Here is a 14,410-nt window from a genome sequence, read left to right on the forward strand (position 1 = left end):
TGCTGATAGGGAATTGGGGAATATTCTATTATATTTTATGTTAAAATATTTAAAGCAACCATTTAAATATCTCAATAGCAATTTTAGTTTGCTTTGTTATATTTATATTAATCCTTCCCTAATTAATGAATAAGGAAATAATGAGTGGGTTGTTGGTGAAGTAAGAAATGTGACAATTATTAGTACAATTATTGCTGCCTTCATGTGCTTTAGCCACTCATGAGCAAAAAGTGCACTCAGCCATTTCTAAACATTGCTTATTTTTAGCAAATTCATAGATGAAATATTAGTGTCACTGTACAAAAAAAGCAAACAAACAAAAACATTGCTAACAGATGACATTATTTTTTTTCCATAGTGGAAAATCACAGTGTGGTTCTTTAGATCATAGATCTCCTATTAAGCCAAAATGAACTATATGATCTGTACATGTGGTTTTTGATAATAAAGCAGACTTTGACTTTGACAACACAGTTAAAAACATTATTTTTGAACAGTGTATATTGGCTACTTAATTACATTTGTGACTGGTTTAGTAATCCTGGTGGACGATGAATAACAAAACCTTGTAACCTGAAGCCCTTTAGCAAGAATAATATGGTGTCATGCCAGAGGGGAGAGCTGTTTCGAACCAGTGTGCTAAGTACATTTTTTAAAAGGAGCTAATGCCAACAGGAACAATTCCAGATAATATAGAACTGCAAGCAGAGGTGCCACCAGACAAGGCAACCAACTCCTAGAGTCCCCAGGCCAATGATCACCCCCCGTGGGGCTGAAGTTACAGCAGTTTACCACTACTGTAATGTTGAATGATGAAATGCTGCTACTCTAGGCGTCACTGTGGTGAGCTAAGTGAGACGCTTGAATAATGTAACTTCTCCTAGCATCACATCAGTCGTTTTGTTTACTTTTGACCTTTTAGTTAACCTAACTAAGATAGTAGCCTAATGAATGAGTCCAAAGTGTGCAATTTATTATTATTGGTAGACTGCTGGGTGGAGGGGCCCCCTATTAATCTTTTCTTAGGGGCCCAACAGACTCTAGGATCGCCACTGACTGCAGGTTGGACTTGGCTGCAACTACCAACTATTTTTTGTATGTTGACGTTAACTCTGAGTTAATTACTGCTTCTCTTGAAGCTTGGCAGGCTACACATAAGCAGTTGGGCTTTCATGAAATTACGCTGTGATGCTGGCTTCATACAAAGAAAGCAAACCACGTGAACACTCTTGCTCTGTATGTTGACAGTTATTGGCAAATAAGACACAGCATGGTAGCTAGAACTGAATACAATACCTTTCATGCACTAGGCCTCCTGGTGCATTGTCTAGTCCTTATTAATATTCCAGTGCTTGTATCATCTGCTTATAGTTTGTTTGTTTCATTATAATGTGGTTTACAGTTTATGATTATATATCAATTGTGAGATATGTTTTTAATATATGCACCTTTATGCATATTTTTCATTTTATATGAATGTCTGTAAACCCTTTGTACTTGTACCACCAGAGTGCTGCTATTCTTAGCCTAGGGAGCCTATCCGGAGCCGTATTCAAATGACATCCTCCCCGAGAATATGGTAAAAGCCTTCTATAGTAATAAAATGTAAAATAAGGAACTACTGCTGTCATGATTTTTTTAAAGCAGGATATAGTTTTATATTTCATTCAGGTTACTTTGTAGCCACTTTATATTTTGACTGATCACAGTGTTCACATACTAATTAACTGTACAAGTCTGTGATGGAGACAAGTGGTTCAAATTATTTGTAGTGAAAACATTATTTCCCTTGAGTGTTTGCATCTTCAGTTTCACCATGTCATAAATGTGAAAGAATAATTACGATGAATCCTCAAGTGTGTTTGAAATTTTAATCTGAGCAATGAAACTGTCAGTGGTTCCTACACAGGCGGAAAAAGAAAAACAGTTAACAGACACTTGCAGAGTTTTGTACTTCGTTAGAGTTAATATAACAATAATAAGGATGTACAGGGATACATTTACTGTCATTCCATTTAAATGTTCTTATCAGTGCAGTGTTTCTATAGTAAAATGTTCCAATCATCATTTGCATGACCTAAATTGCCAGTAGTGCAAATATAGTATCCGAATGGTCTCCATTATTATCGCTCTAGTCGCATAAAAATCAGGCCTTATGTAAATTTATACAACAGTGATAAAGCCAGAGTGCTGAAAGTTTCAAAAGATCAGTTCAGAAGAGAGAAAACCTAATCAAGCGTGACATTTAAAGTACAATGAAGCTGTTGATTCATCTGTCCTTTCATGCAGTGACTTTGAAGGCAGACACAGATGGTCTCCACTTTTGTTTTGTGAAGTTATCGCTATGTGCTTAATATTCGTTCTCACTTCCGTTTGCTTAGCTGTTTCAACTCAAAGATGTGTTACTGTATGAGTCCAGGTTCTTTGGAATACTCTACAGCTAGCAGCTTTGTTAGACCACACTTGTGCACAGCAGTACTTCTTACAGTAGTGCCATCAGAATGCTAATTCACTCACAGTGTCTGTGTTAATTTAGTGATGTTCTTTGTTTACAATTTTAGTACTTATGGTTCTAAAATTGAATAATGTAACTTATTTGAATGCTGTACATTTTGTCAGGTCATATTGCAAAATTTTGGATGGATAAAAAAATTGCCCTGGTGACGGTGCCACATGAAAAAAAAAGGAGGAGATGACCAAAGTTGTAAACTAAGAATCTTAAAACATGAATGTCTGAACCGAAATGCCATGATGACCTTTCCAGTACTGGGAAGTAATAGTAAAAAAAACAAGTACTTAGAGTTCTGTGAGTCTGTAGAGACAGCATCGATGCTAACAATATACACTCACAGTCAGTATGTAAGTACAGCTGTTCACAATGAGGCAGCAACTCACTCCATTTATCAAGACAACCAGCTGAATTTGAAGCCTGAATTGTGGACAAACAGGGATTTGAGGTACTTTGAACTCTTCAAGGTTGTATTTCAGAAACTGTCAATCTACTGGGGTTTTACCACACAACCATTATACAGATTATACAGGTTATACAGATACAAACATGCATAATAAACACAGCCTCATTGCATTTAATCCACATTTAACACAAATGTTATAACCTCATTGTGGTGACAAAGTTAGAGTCATAGAATCAGTAAGATTAGTTGAATTTATTAGTACCATCAGTCTCTGTAGCAAAGTTCGTGTCAGGCTCTCCTGTAGGTGGATTGGCTGTTGATCAACTGACAGGCCCAACCCTGAAAATCTTAAACTTTTCTTGATTGAATGCTGACTTTGTGGTGATACTCACAAAACAGTGAAAGCAAAACAAAGTTCAGATGCAAGTAAGCATGTCCCTATTGCTTGTGTTAACCTCTTCACCCAGACATGATTGCTTTGCCAAAGTTGTAATGGATTTTTATTGTACTGTGCCCAGCTCTGGATCGAATAGCTTTGTGGTCTGTTCACTGTTTATACTGCCACACTTGAAAAGAAAAACAACAGCAGCATAAATAAATAAGTTAAACATCACAGATATAATTAGCAATGCTTTTGATTGTGTTAATGGGAGATAATATTTCAATATCAGAAGTATGGCAGAACTGTAATATATATAGACTAAGTTACTTTTATTTGGTTTATTAAATTGAATTTTAAGTCAAGTTCATGAGTAATAGCAGCATTATAAACACTGTAAGAGAATTAAACTTATATTGTGTATCGTATGATGTCATTTGTCTGTATTAGCTTCCTTATAAATGTGCCCCGGGTGGATTAAAGTCTCTCGTAATAGTTTTAGTCTGCATTCAACTTGGCATCTCTCAGAGATGTATAGTCACCGATAGAGGCTCTGAACAATCCTGTTATGTGAGGCAAATTGGTGTGAAACACAAGAGGGTGATGCAAAAATTCCTGCAGACATTATTTGATATCACTCTTCTTCATCCTTTAGAGCCGTACATACTAATCAAATTAGGAGACATCCAGAGGACAAATTCCATGGTTTACATGCAGACAGCTCACTGGCAGCAAAGCGCTTACCTGCTGAGACAGATGTTTATGTGCTTTCTGTAGCCTGTCAATCAATCTGGTGACAAGTAAGATCAGGGTTTAAATGTTATCAGTAGCATCGCTATAACACTGCATGACTGTTAATGTTGTTTAAGAAAACATTTAGCATTCTCTGACTCTGATGTTTATTGGATTTGAAATGTGTATACATACGTGCATCCAGGCAGATTTGATAACCGGTTTGAATCTTCAGTTTCATTTATTGTAAGCTATATGGTGCCCAAGAATAAGCTAATCCCAAAATTCATTTGATAAGATCTTGTCATTTTGAATGGTATATATTACAGCAGCCTCATAACTTGAAGCCGTGCTCTCTTGTGGTGTGCTATATTTTCAGAAGAGCAGGTTTTTGATCAAATGAAAGATTAACAAGCAGCCTTTCTGTGTGCTTTTGTGCCCAGGCTTGCTATCCTCCAGGGGGAGATTAGCAGGTAGAGGAGAGATTGAAACCAGACAGAAAGGGCATGATGAATTGGAGCATCAGTTGCAGGAAAATGATGCACGCCTCACCTCTGCTTTCCTATAGAGCTCTAACAGTAAGACTGATGCTGTCCATCCTATTTGCAGATGTTCCAGTTGCTCTCTGGCTTCCACATCCTCATCTATTCTCTCCATAAAGTCATATTAATTAAGTATAATTTAATCTTGCTTCCTGCCTTGCACAGTCAATCGGAATCCCAGAGCCATCACAGCAACAACAAAAAGAGATCATGCAGTAATCGCAGATTGTACTAATGAAGCCAGAACTGGTCATTACATTTATCTGAAGTAGCCTAATGAAAATACCCCAATAGGAGCGAAGCAGCAAGAGTTCATCATTTTTGAGGAAAACTGATGCACACGACCAGAATGAACAGGGCTTAATTATTTTTTACAATGTTTGTAATCACTCATTCAAATGATATTACATTAACAATTGGCAGCCCTGCCAAATGCACTTCATGAACTACTTTCAAAGTAGTCACCAATAAGAAAAAAGTATGTATAAAAGCTTATACACTTACTGATATGAAAGTAATGTATTCATTACTATGAGATTAGACTTGGACAATTCCTGTTATTAGTAATAGTGCTAAAAATGCTGCTGTGAAATCAGCTGAAGGTATTACTTACGTTTGTTAAGTTTCTTGTTAAAAGTTGTTCATCTAAAATGCACCCAAATGAGACAGGTATGGCTCCAATGGGGTCCTGACCAGCAAGTGGTGGTAAGTTTTGTTGCTAAACCCAAAGTGGAAAGAAAAACCCATTAAAGTCCCCTTAGCTGTGCAGAGTATTGGTGCTGCAGCATGCCGTGCACAGTGTGCCAAGTGGCTAGCTGTGCATAAAAAGAAATCATTGCTGTGGCTGAACCTGCCAGATCCTGATTTAAACTTAAGGCATTTGTAACTCTTTATTTGAACAGCAGAATATATTGTGTTTTAATTGAATATCATCCCTTTTTCCGCTTTGGTTCTTCCTGTGTAAATTCCAGGGCCCTTTGCTGAGGGAGATCTTTTTTTTTCTTTGATTAATAAGTGGGTGAAATGCTACTTAAGGTCTTGGGTTAAGTTGCACCTTGGATTTTCATTTACAGAATGTATTATCTCCATATTATTTTTTGCACTGATAACGCTTACTTATGTTGAAATACTTTCTGTGCATTTGCACTAAATATGTCTTTTAGTATAGTAGCTTTGATAATCAGCAATGAAGGTGACAGAGTGGCTTTAAAACAGAACGAAACAAGGTACTAATGGAAACATACACCTGCTTTAGCATTCTGGATCAAACAGCTTTATAATGATTTGATCTTTTGCTCTTCTTTCCCTTTGGTCTTCTTTGGCATTTCACAATCAGAGCCTTGCTTTCTAAACGTGAGTGGAAGGTTCAGTTTACTGATGATACATGAGTCCTGGCTGTCAACAGTTGCCGCCTTTAGGAGCTGTCAGCTTGCCAAGTGAGACTTTGGATGGGGTTCAAAAGACACTGATTGAAAGACTTCATTTAGTATTTAACCCTGAAGATGATGGTGTAAAAACATAAGGTGGCATCTTTAAAGCTCTCCCGATCCTGTATGCAAATTGCATAGGCTCTCCTATGTTTTCCATCTGCCTGAAAGCTATTAGTTGCATCGCCCAGCTGTTTGTCAAATTAAATCCATACATAAATCTCAAGCCTTTCCAAGTAGGCTTCTTGATCATTCTTTTTATACATATCCACTTTCACCTCTATGCATATTTCTCTTCTCTCCAGCAACAACATCACCTGCTGTTTTCAAGCTTCTCTCAAAGAAACCACTAATAATGCCAAGCATCTCTTTGGTAGGAGTTACAAATACCGCAGTCAACTCCAATTAGCTGAACAGCATTAATTAAACCTTTTGTTCCTCACTCTGGTAATTCAAATTATGAGACTAGGCTTTGTGCTGCTGCTGGTTGAATTCTTAAAATGGAGACGAACTGACAGCGTCGCTCGTCTAACAATATACAGTCGTGGCAGGTCTGCAGCAAGAAAATGAAGTTTTGTGTCCTTGTTCAAACACTTAGCAGAGCTCACTGACGCTGAGGCAGTTCGTCGGTGGCACCATCAATACTGTTTGTAGAATTGTGCGGCACAGCCCAAACCACACACTCAAAGCATTCCTGCACAGCACTAGAGTTTTGATCTACACTCCTGACCTGGTGCTTCAGTGCCTTCTCCCTCTGCAGCACCTCTCTGTAGGGGACAAACCAGTTGTGCTGTAACTCAAAGGCTTCAAAAGCAGACCTGTATTCTCCATTAAAAGAGCCAAGACATGAATCAAGGGTCATTCTGCCAAAGGCTTTCAGCTGTGAGGCAAGTTCCAAACAGAAAGCGTTCATATTATAGCAAGAAATCTCCCAGTGTAGAGTTGCTGCAGCCATATCAGCAACCACAGAATATGCCTGAAAAAATGTCAAGAGGATACTGAACCGACAACCCTCAAGTGCAAAGTGAAGCATGACTTACTTTAAAGATGCCGCTAATATGATTATATGCATGTCTGTGTGGGTCACGGCTTTCACAACTGGTTTGTGGAATGTCTTTCTAATTGGTTGGCACACTTTCATCTGAGCTCCAAACTACCTGCATGTGCATCAAAGCGCTGCAGTGTGACAGTCATCCACATCCTCCTTTATCCCGCATTTCTCTATTCCTCGAAGAAACCAGAAAAGGAGCACTTGGATCAGGTCGGAGCTGTGCTGCTGAGTTATGCAACTGCTTTGAATTTTGTCTTTCTTTTGTGCTGTGGCACTGATGTGTTATTTCGTTGTTTTGTAGCTTAACAGAATTATCACCTCAGCCAAGATGTTGCACCCTCGAAAACCTAGCTCACTTCATAAGAAAAAAGAGAGAACACACAGGAAACGTCTTCCAAAGCATAATCATAAATTTGATTGCACTGCATCTGTGCTGCATCCATACGGGTCAAAGTCAAGCTGGTTTAATCACAACAACACTGCTGTCTCTGCAATCGTGGATGCGTTTGTTTATTTGAAATCACAACTTCTTTTTATTTTTGTATTTTTTTAAATGATTTCTTCTGTCCGGTCTTGTAGCACACCTGCTCCTTTAAAGCTCACTCGCACTATAAAGTCCTGCTGTCATCATGACAAGCCCTGGTGTGTGCATACAGTTGACAAAGCAATTTTGTTATTCTCCTTTGCACAGAGCTCTTGGGCAGGCTATCAAGCCGAATCAGGAACATGCTCACCCTGAGTGCTAAAACAGTGACGTCTGAGAGGTTGACGGCCAGCCACTGAACTCTATCCATCCGTGTTGATTTTAATTCCTTTCGAATCTATAAGTAGGATAGTATTAAAAAAATAAATTATTATTTTTTTTAAATGTAGGTTAATCTGTACTGTTTATAAACCAAAAGAAAACATCAAGTCCTGTCAAACTCTGATATGTGCACATATCTTTGGCTACGTCTGAAACTAATCCCCTTGTACACTTGACTTTTTGTGTCTTTTCCAAATGTTTGTTACTCCGTGTTCTTTGACGCCACCTGCTGGATTCTTATGAAACTAATGCCACAAGTCTCACGTTGCTTCTATTGATTCCATAAAACTCGTTTGTTTAGGCGGGGTGGGGGGGACTGTGTGGAGTTGAATTTGTAGACAAGTCTATGAAACAAGAGGTCACTGATGTCTGCTGGTGACAATTTGAGTGCACACTGTTTATTCACACATTAGGTCTACTGTTGTAATATGTGCAGTGTTATAGCTATTCCACAGTGTGTACAATGTTGTCTCCTTTTTTATAGCTTTCATGGTAGATCTAGTTGAGATAATGTCATTGTGCTTTTCCTTATAATCCCTTTATTATGCATCAAGACACTCCCTGTGTCCATTTGAAAGACAGTCCATAGTTGAACTCCATAATGAAATGTGTAATGTTTCAACTCAGTGCATTGTAATAACCTGTACTATTTTGTGCTGGGCTATATAAAAACGCACACACTGGCCCAGAGTCAGGTTCATCTTGCAGACTGAGGAGTGTTTTTCATTATTCAGGAGGACATGAGCATGGTGGCTGCCGGGGGCGGAGTCTCTGTCCGAGCTGATGGAGGAAGAAGGTGATAGTGAGAGCAAGTGCATCTTAACAAGTGGAGCTCCTGGGGGGATTTCGGGGCAAAAACTTGGACCAACTTCCCGAGAGGAGATGGAGTAAGCGAAAGAACTGATTTCTGTTAGTCAAAGGTATTTATCAGCTTTTAAAATATTTAGTAGTCTTCTGATTGAAGTTTCAGGAGTTCATATTTTACTCCAGTCTTGTTTTTTGTTTTTTGTTTTTTCTTGTGTTTGTTTTTCTTTTTAAATTAGAAAATAGTATAACCCGCTTATTTATCTCTCCAGAGACTATAGGAATATATGACTTGAAACTCTCTCGATGTAAGCTGCCGATAGCTGGAGTAGCTGTCTAGTCGAAACTAATTAAAATTGAGATGGATTTATTGAAAGTAGACTTTATACGTTTTTCACGCAAACATGTTTTCGCATCTGTTTACAGGAAACGGATTTTTGGTTAATCGTGTCAAATAGTTCCAAAGACCGTTTGCATGACCAATGCGGGAAGAAAACGAAAGTTACAGAGAGGTTAATCTTTAAACACAAAACTGTAGTGAATCAGAGGGTGTCTTTTAGCCCAGATCTAATCACGTCACAAGGGGGGAAACTCCCCGTTGAAGGTTTTTTGTGATTTTGCATGTCATGTTATACCTATAATCCAAGTGAGTTTTCAGATTTCCAGCAGTCTTCTTTTCTACAAGGTCAAAGTACTGAGCACTTGAGTACTTAAGGGGGAAAAACGTGAAATTCTATATTTGTATATAGACTTGCTACATGTTGCTCAAGCTTAGCAGATTTCCCCCCCAAAAAAAACCCAAAAAACAGAAGTGTTGCCTTGGGGATGCCAAGGTGGCTGAGTTGCCAACACAGTCAGTGTCCAGAAGAAACCGGCAGGCTGTGAGACTTTTTTGTGGAGCTTGTTTTTTCTACACATTTGTGTTCAAAAAGTTAAAAAACAACAACAACAACAACAACAAACAACAAAAAACAAAAGAAAGAAATAAAATAAGTCACTCTGGTTACAGATCTCTAGCCTATTCAATGCCAGGACAGAGTTAACACTCGTGACCACAGATGATTTTTTTCTCATTTCTGACACTTTGTTCTAATAATTGACTTTTGATGTGTGCAGTTTCCAGCATAAGTAAGTGGCCATCTGTTTATTAACAGCTCATCAGTGCATTGAAACTACACATTAAACCTCGAGGAAGAAACTCCTAAAAGCTAAGTTTAGACATCTAACAGAGTAGTAATATAATGTACCATATAAGCTTTTGTCAGTTACATAATTCAGATCACCAAGTGCACTGTTAATAGGCCTATGTCTTCCTTCCCATTAAAATAAAATCGCAATAGGGTTACAAAACAATACAATGAAATTAAGGCGAGCCATAGCTTGCAAACATTGTGTAACAACATTGAAAAACTCCATCTTTTTTTGAATATCTGATCTTTCATCACAGGAATGCAACTGTGAGTTTTTATTTTTGTGGAGAGACTCAAACTGCATCTAAATTAGTTGTTTGTTATTTTAGCTCTTTAGGGTTTTTTTCTGTGAAATAAACAAAACAAACTTGTTTGAACAAAAAGAGATGAATAAATATGATTGACTTGAACTTATTGTCAAGTGGCATTATTGTTATTTTAGGGAAGCTTGAATCCTGCAGCCTTTAACCTCTTAAGCTCCAACGCCCCCTGATACGGGGGCAAAAAGCAGGAGATCAGGTAGGCTTGGGGCTTAAGAGGTTAAGTAATACACTGTTGATATCAATAGCATTATAAAATGAGAATGTTGTAACATACAGTAGTCATACCGATTTGCCAGAATCAGAATTGTTATTTAAACCTCATCTTCAGCAGAGAAGAAGAATACTTAGATTTCCAACCCTTCCTCATGAGAGAGTCTGTGTTTGCCTGTAGGGCAATGAATATAATGAAGGCCTTAACAATGAATCTTAACATATTTTCCCCTTTTTTGATGTGTACAATGCTTATGAGTTACTTAGATAAACCCCGAGGCAATCCACATGGCACAAAAGACTGAATCAATAATGAACACATGCTTTTAAGTCAGTCTGCAGCGTGCGCTGTGCTGGTATTGTCTCCAGCATCCATTAGAAGCTATCAATACGAGAGGCTAACCTGCACTGTTGATGCACAATGTATAAGAACATAATCACCTCACTGTAACTGGATCTGCTTTCCTTTTTCAGGGGACACAGTGGCTGCATGTGTTCAGTATGAAACCCTCCCTCGTCAGGCCGATAATAGGCATGCAGAGCAGGGAACAGGTGCTGTTTGTCGACTTGTTTGTAGCCCTTGAATAGTCCTTTTGTGTGCTGACCCATCCCAGATCCAAAGCAGTGTAAAGAATAGGTGGCCCACTGAATAATTACTTTCTGTGGATGCTGGCTTTTTGTTTTTAACCTTAGCTGTTTGTGTAAAATGTGGAAACGGCTGGCATGTCAAAGTAATAAAAGGCTTTAGCAGCTGCAAAAATCTGACAGCCTCGATACTATGTGGCTCTAAATTGTCATTATGCAAAGTCTCTCCATTTAACATTCAGGAAGTTTGTAAATTTTTATACAGCCCTGTGAAATGACAGTAAGTAGTTGATGCAGACAGTAAACACTTAAAGAGAAATGCTCTTTGTTGCATTTTCATAAACACTAATAACTTATCATATGTAACATCGCAGCCATTTGTATCCAGCTTTCATTCCCACATTGTTTCTTGCTACTTGTTGCATGTGTCCTATTCAAGAGTTCACGAGCATATCTGGAATTAACCTTCAGCAGGTTTGTGCTAACATTAGGTCTTGATATCTATCAATTATTCATCGTGTTCTGCTGTGCCTGTTCAAATCTAAATGTGTCTCACCATGGAAACAGCCTTGTAGCTCCACCAGAGGGTGTGGGTTTCAGCGGCCATGCCGACACCGGCCTATTTTCCCAGTTTGGCTACTCCTCCTCAACTTTGGTGTACATGGAACAAATTCAGTACATCCATCCAGTCGTCTGTTTTCTTATCTCTGTCTCTCTCTTTTTTTTTCTTTTTTCTTTTTACCACAGAGTAACTTGGGAAGGGGTTGAGCCTGTTCCAGCTGACTTTGGGTAACAGGCAAGCTCAGTATATTTGAACATTTTTATTTTGGATTACATGCTCAGACTAGACATTAGCTCAGTTATGGTTGATGCATGAAAATTAAAATTATGTGAAAGTCGATCAGAGCTTGATGTTCTGGAAGATTCTCATATTCCTCAATGTTAGTGTCATGTTTCTGGAGTCTTTTTGATGCAACACTGCATTGGTCACTATAATAATGCCCATTATAATAATAAAGTATAAACAAGTAATACACTGGTTTAGTAAAGTTAAAGCATTAAACATAAATATCTAGTCAATGTCCATCTCACAGTTTAAATAATTAATGTAGCATCTAAATTTTAAACACCTAAACTCTACAGATCTACTTTTGCTGTCGTATTGGCTCATGGACACATAAACGTGTCTGAATATTGCAGGGCAGTTCTCTGGATTGAGAGTCTGCAGTTTTATTGGTCAGTAAACTAAATAAACAATTATTGTTTAATGTGAAAACAAAGTTACACTTGCGTGTACTTCCCGCTCCTATTGCATTATCAAAGTGTCATAATCAAGTCATAATTGTAGATGTTACTTGAACTAAGGTCATACAGGGACTCAGCAAGGAGATCTATTTTTGTCATATGTAGATAAAGAAATGCAGCATGTGTTGCTAAAAGTCACATTTTCAAACAATGACTGACTGGAGAAAGGTGGTATTACTTGTCAGTATGCTTTTGACACTAGAGGGTGCTCTATCACTATAACATATTTCCCTCCTACATTCATTTTCAGTAGCGTCACAGTACAATACGGCAGCTTTTGTCTCAGAAGCTTGGAACGTTTGTGTATTGCTGTAAATATCTTTATTGAGAATGCTTGAAATACTTGACCTGAAAATATTAATCAAACCCTAACTTGAAATATTTGCACAACTCCACAAAAACCGCACATGCTCATTAGAAATCAGACTAAAGGGGTCTTTTACTTTTAGTGTTTTGGTGCAAAGATATTTAGGTGGGTAGGTTTTTTTGTTCTTGCTTTTGGTGGTATGAGTCCAAAACAGGAAGACAGGAAAACAGGACTTCGCTCTGCTTATTATTTACTCTGACAACATGACTGTGTTTTTAAGTAGGTCAGGCTCAAACGTGCATGAAAATCAGACTCAAATTCTGGGAATCCCGATGAATGTACTTGCTGCTGAAAAAGTATTTCATGGTGTTTTCTTTAGGATAATATTTTCTTTGACAGGTGACATTACTGCTGGACTCATTACTTTGGAGAAAGGCATGTTGTCAGGGGCTCCCTGTTGTTCAGTGATTCTCTTTGACAGAGTCCAACTCTACATGTCAGCAGACCATGAAGATAGTTTGTCTGAGTGTGATGGTTAACTTTTTAATTGTGAACACATTTCTTTGTTCACTGGAAATTCATACAAGAGGTACATAAAGTATAGGCTAGTTGTTCTGGTGTTTCTTCCTAAAACAGAAAACGCCTTTATGTCACGTACATACACAGGGTGTTTGTGTTACGGATGTAGGTCAGACTAGGAAAAACTGGTTCATGTGATAGGTGTGTCCAGTTAGTGTTCACTTCAGTCCTTGAAAAAGACTAACTAGAGTATAAGAATAGAGAAACTAATAAGGATGTTTCCCTGGATTTATGTGTTTACTAATTGTCTATGGTGTCAGAGTTTCACCTATTTTTCTCAGTGCTATCCATGAAGGAACAATACATTAGAGAGACAACATGAGGCCTAACGCAGAGTCACCGATCATGTACTGAACTAATGGAACCTGTTCTGTGAAGCAACTGGAAGATCTATTTGTTTGTCAAACACAGAACAAACAAAGAAGTTGTCACACAACATTTAACGCACACTTTTCAGCATTCTCGTAGGGATTCACAATCATTTAAGAAATTAGTTTCTATCTAATTATTGCTTCCAGGGGCAAGAGATGCCTGTTTAGACAAATACAGGATATTTATTCAGCGCTGCCTCATGGGCATACAGTAGGCAGGGATGCTGTGGCTGTCAGAGCAGCCTCTCTATCCCCTCCCGCCCTCTTTAGTTATAACTTTGCCCCTCTCTTCTCTGCCTCCTGCCTTTTTTGCTGAATGAAGGAGGAGCTGTCTAAGTAATTCAACACCTGCCCAATTCATGAATGTTACTGTAAGTTGCTGAACTGCCCTGACAAGTGCTGTAGTTAAAACACATTAGTGGACTGAAGCCGACAGCACTTGAAGCATCTCTGCGCGGCAGAAAATTAGTGTCCAGCAAGGACGAAGAACTACGTTTGTAACGAGGGAGGAGAAGAAATTAAAAATTGTTCTACAAAAAGAGTGGAAAACCTGGCATTCCTTCAAATGACTCTTTTAGAAGAATGAAAGAAGTAGTGTTGGGCTTCCTGCCATCCAACATGTCTTTAGGAGAGAGTGTCGTGAGAGAAATGGCCAAAAGTGAGACAGATTGCTCTGAGGGACTGGATGAGATTGCTCTGGGGCACATTGCCAGCTTACCTTTGGATCCATTCCCACCCAAGGACTTCAGGGGGAAGTTTAAAAAGATGCGTCATAGGAAGAGGCCCACTATTCTTGAAAGTAGGTGCTGCTTTGACACAGTAAAGTTGTGGTGATTTCCTCAGTAATCTGTGTAAAATGTGATTTTGGAAATATCTGGTGAGCAA

At 38.4% G+C, this 14,410-nt stretch overlaps 1 protein-coding gene across 1 annotated transcript in view; it reads left to right on the plus strand.

Moving 5' to 3' along the window:
* Nucleotides 1-8,752: 8,752 nt before the first annotated feature.
* The window catches only part of frya (furry homolog a (Drosophila)), a 46,774-nt gene continuing 41,116 nt past the window's right edge, over nucleotides 8,753-14,410 (plus strand). The window contains exon 1 of the mRNA XM_087851105.1: nucleotides 8,753-8,771. The gene's annotated coding sequence lies outside the window, so the exon portion shown is untranslated. The remainder of the gene's footprint in view (nucleotides 8,772-14,410) is intronic.

Source organism: Neolamprologus brichardi, chromosome 14 (genome assembly GCF_056152115.1).
Source record: "Neolamprologus brichardi isolate AB-2024 chromosome 14, ASM5615211v1, whole genome shotgun sequence".
Classification (NCBI taxonomy): domain Eukaryota; kingdom Metazoa; phylum Chordata; class Actinopteri; order Cichliformes; family Cichlidae; genus Neolamprologus; species Neolamprologus brichardi.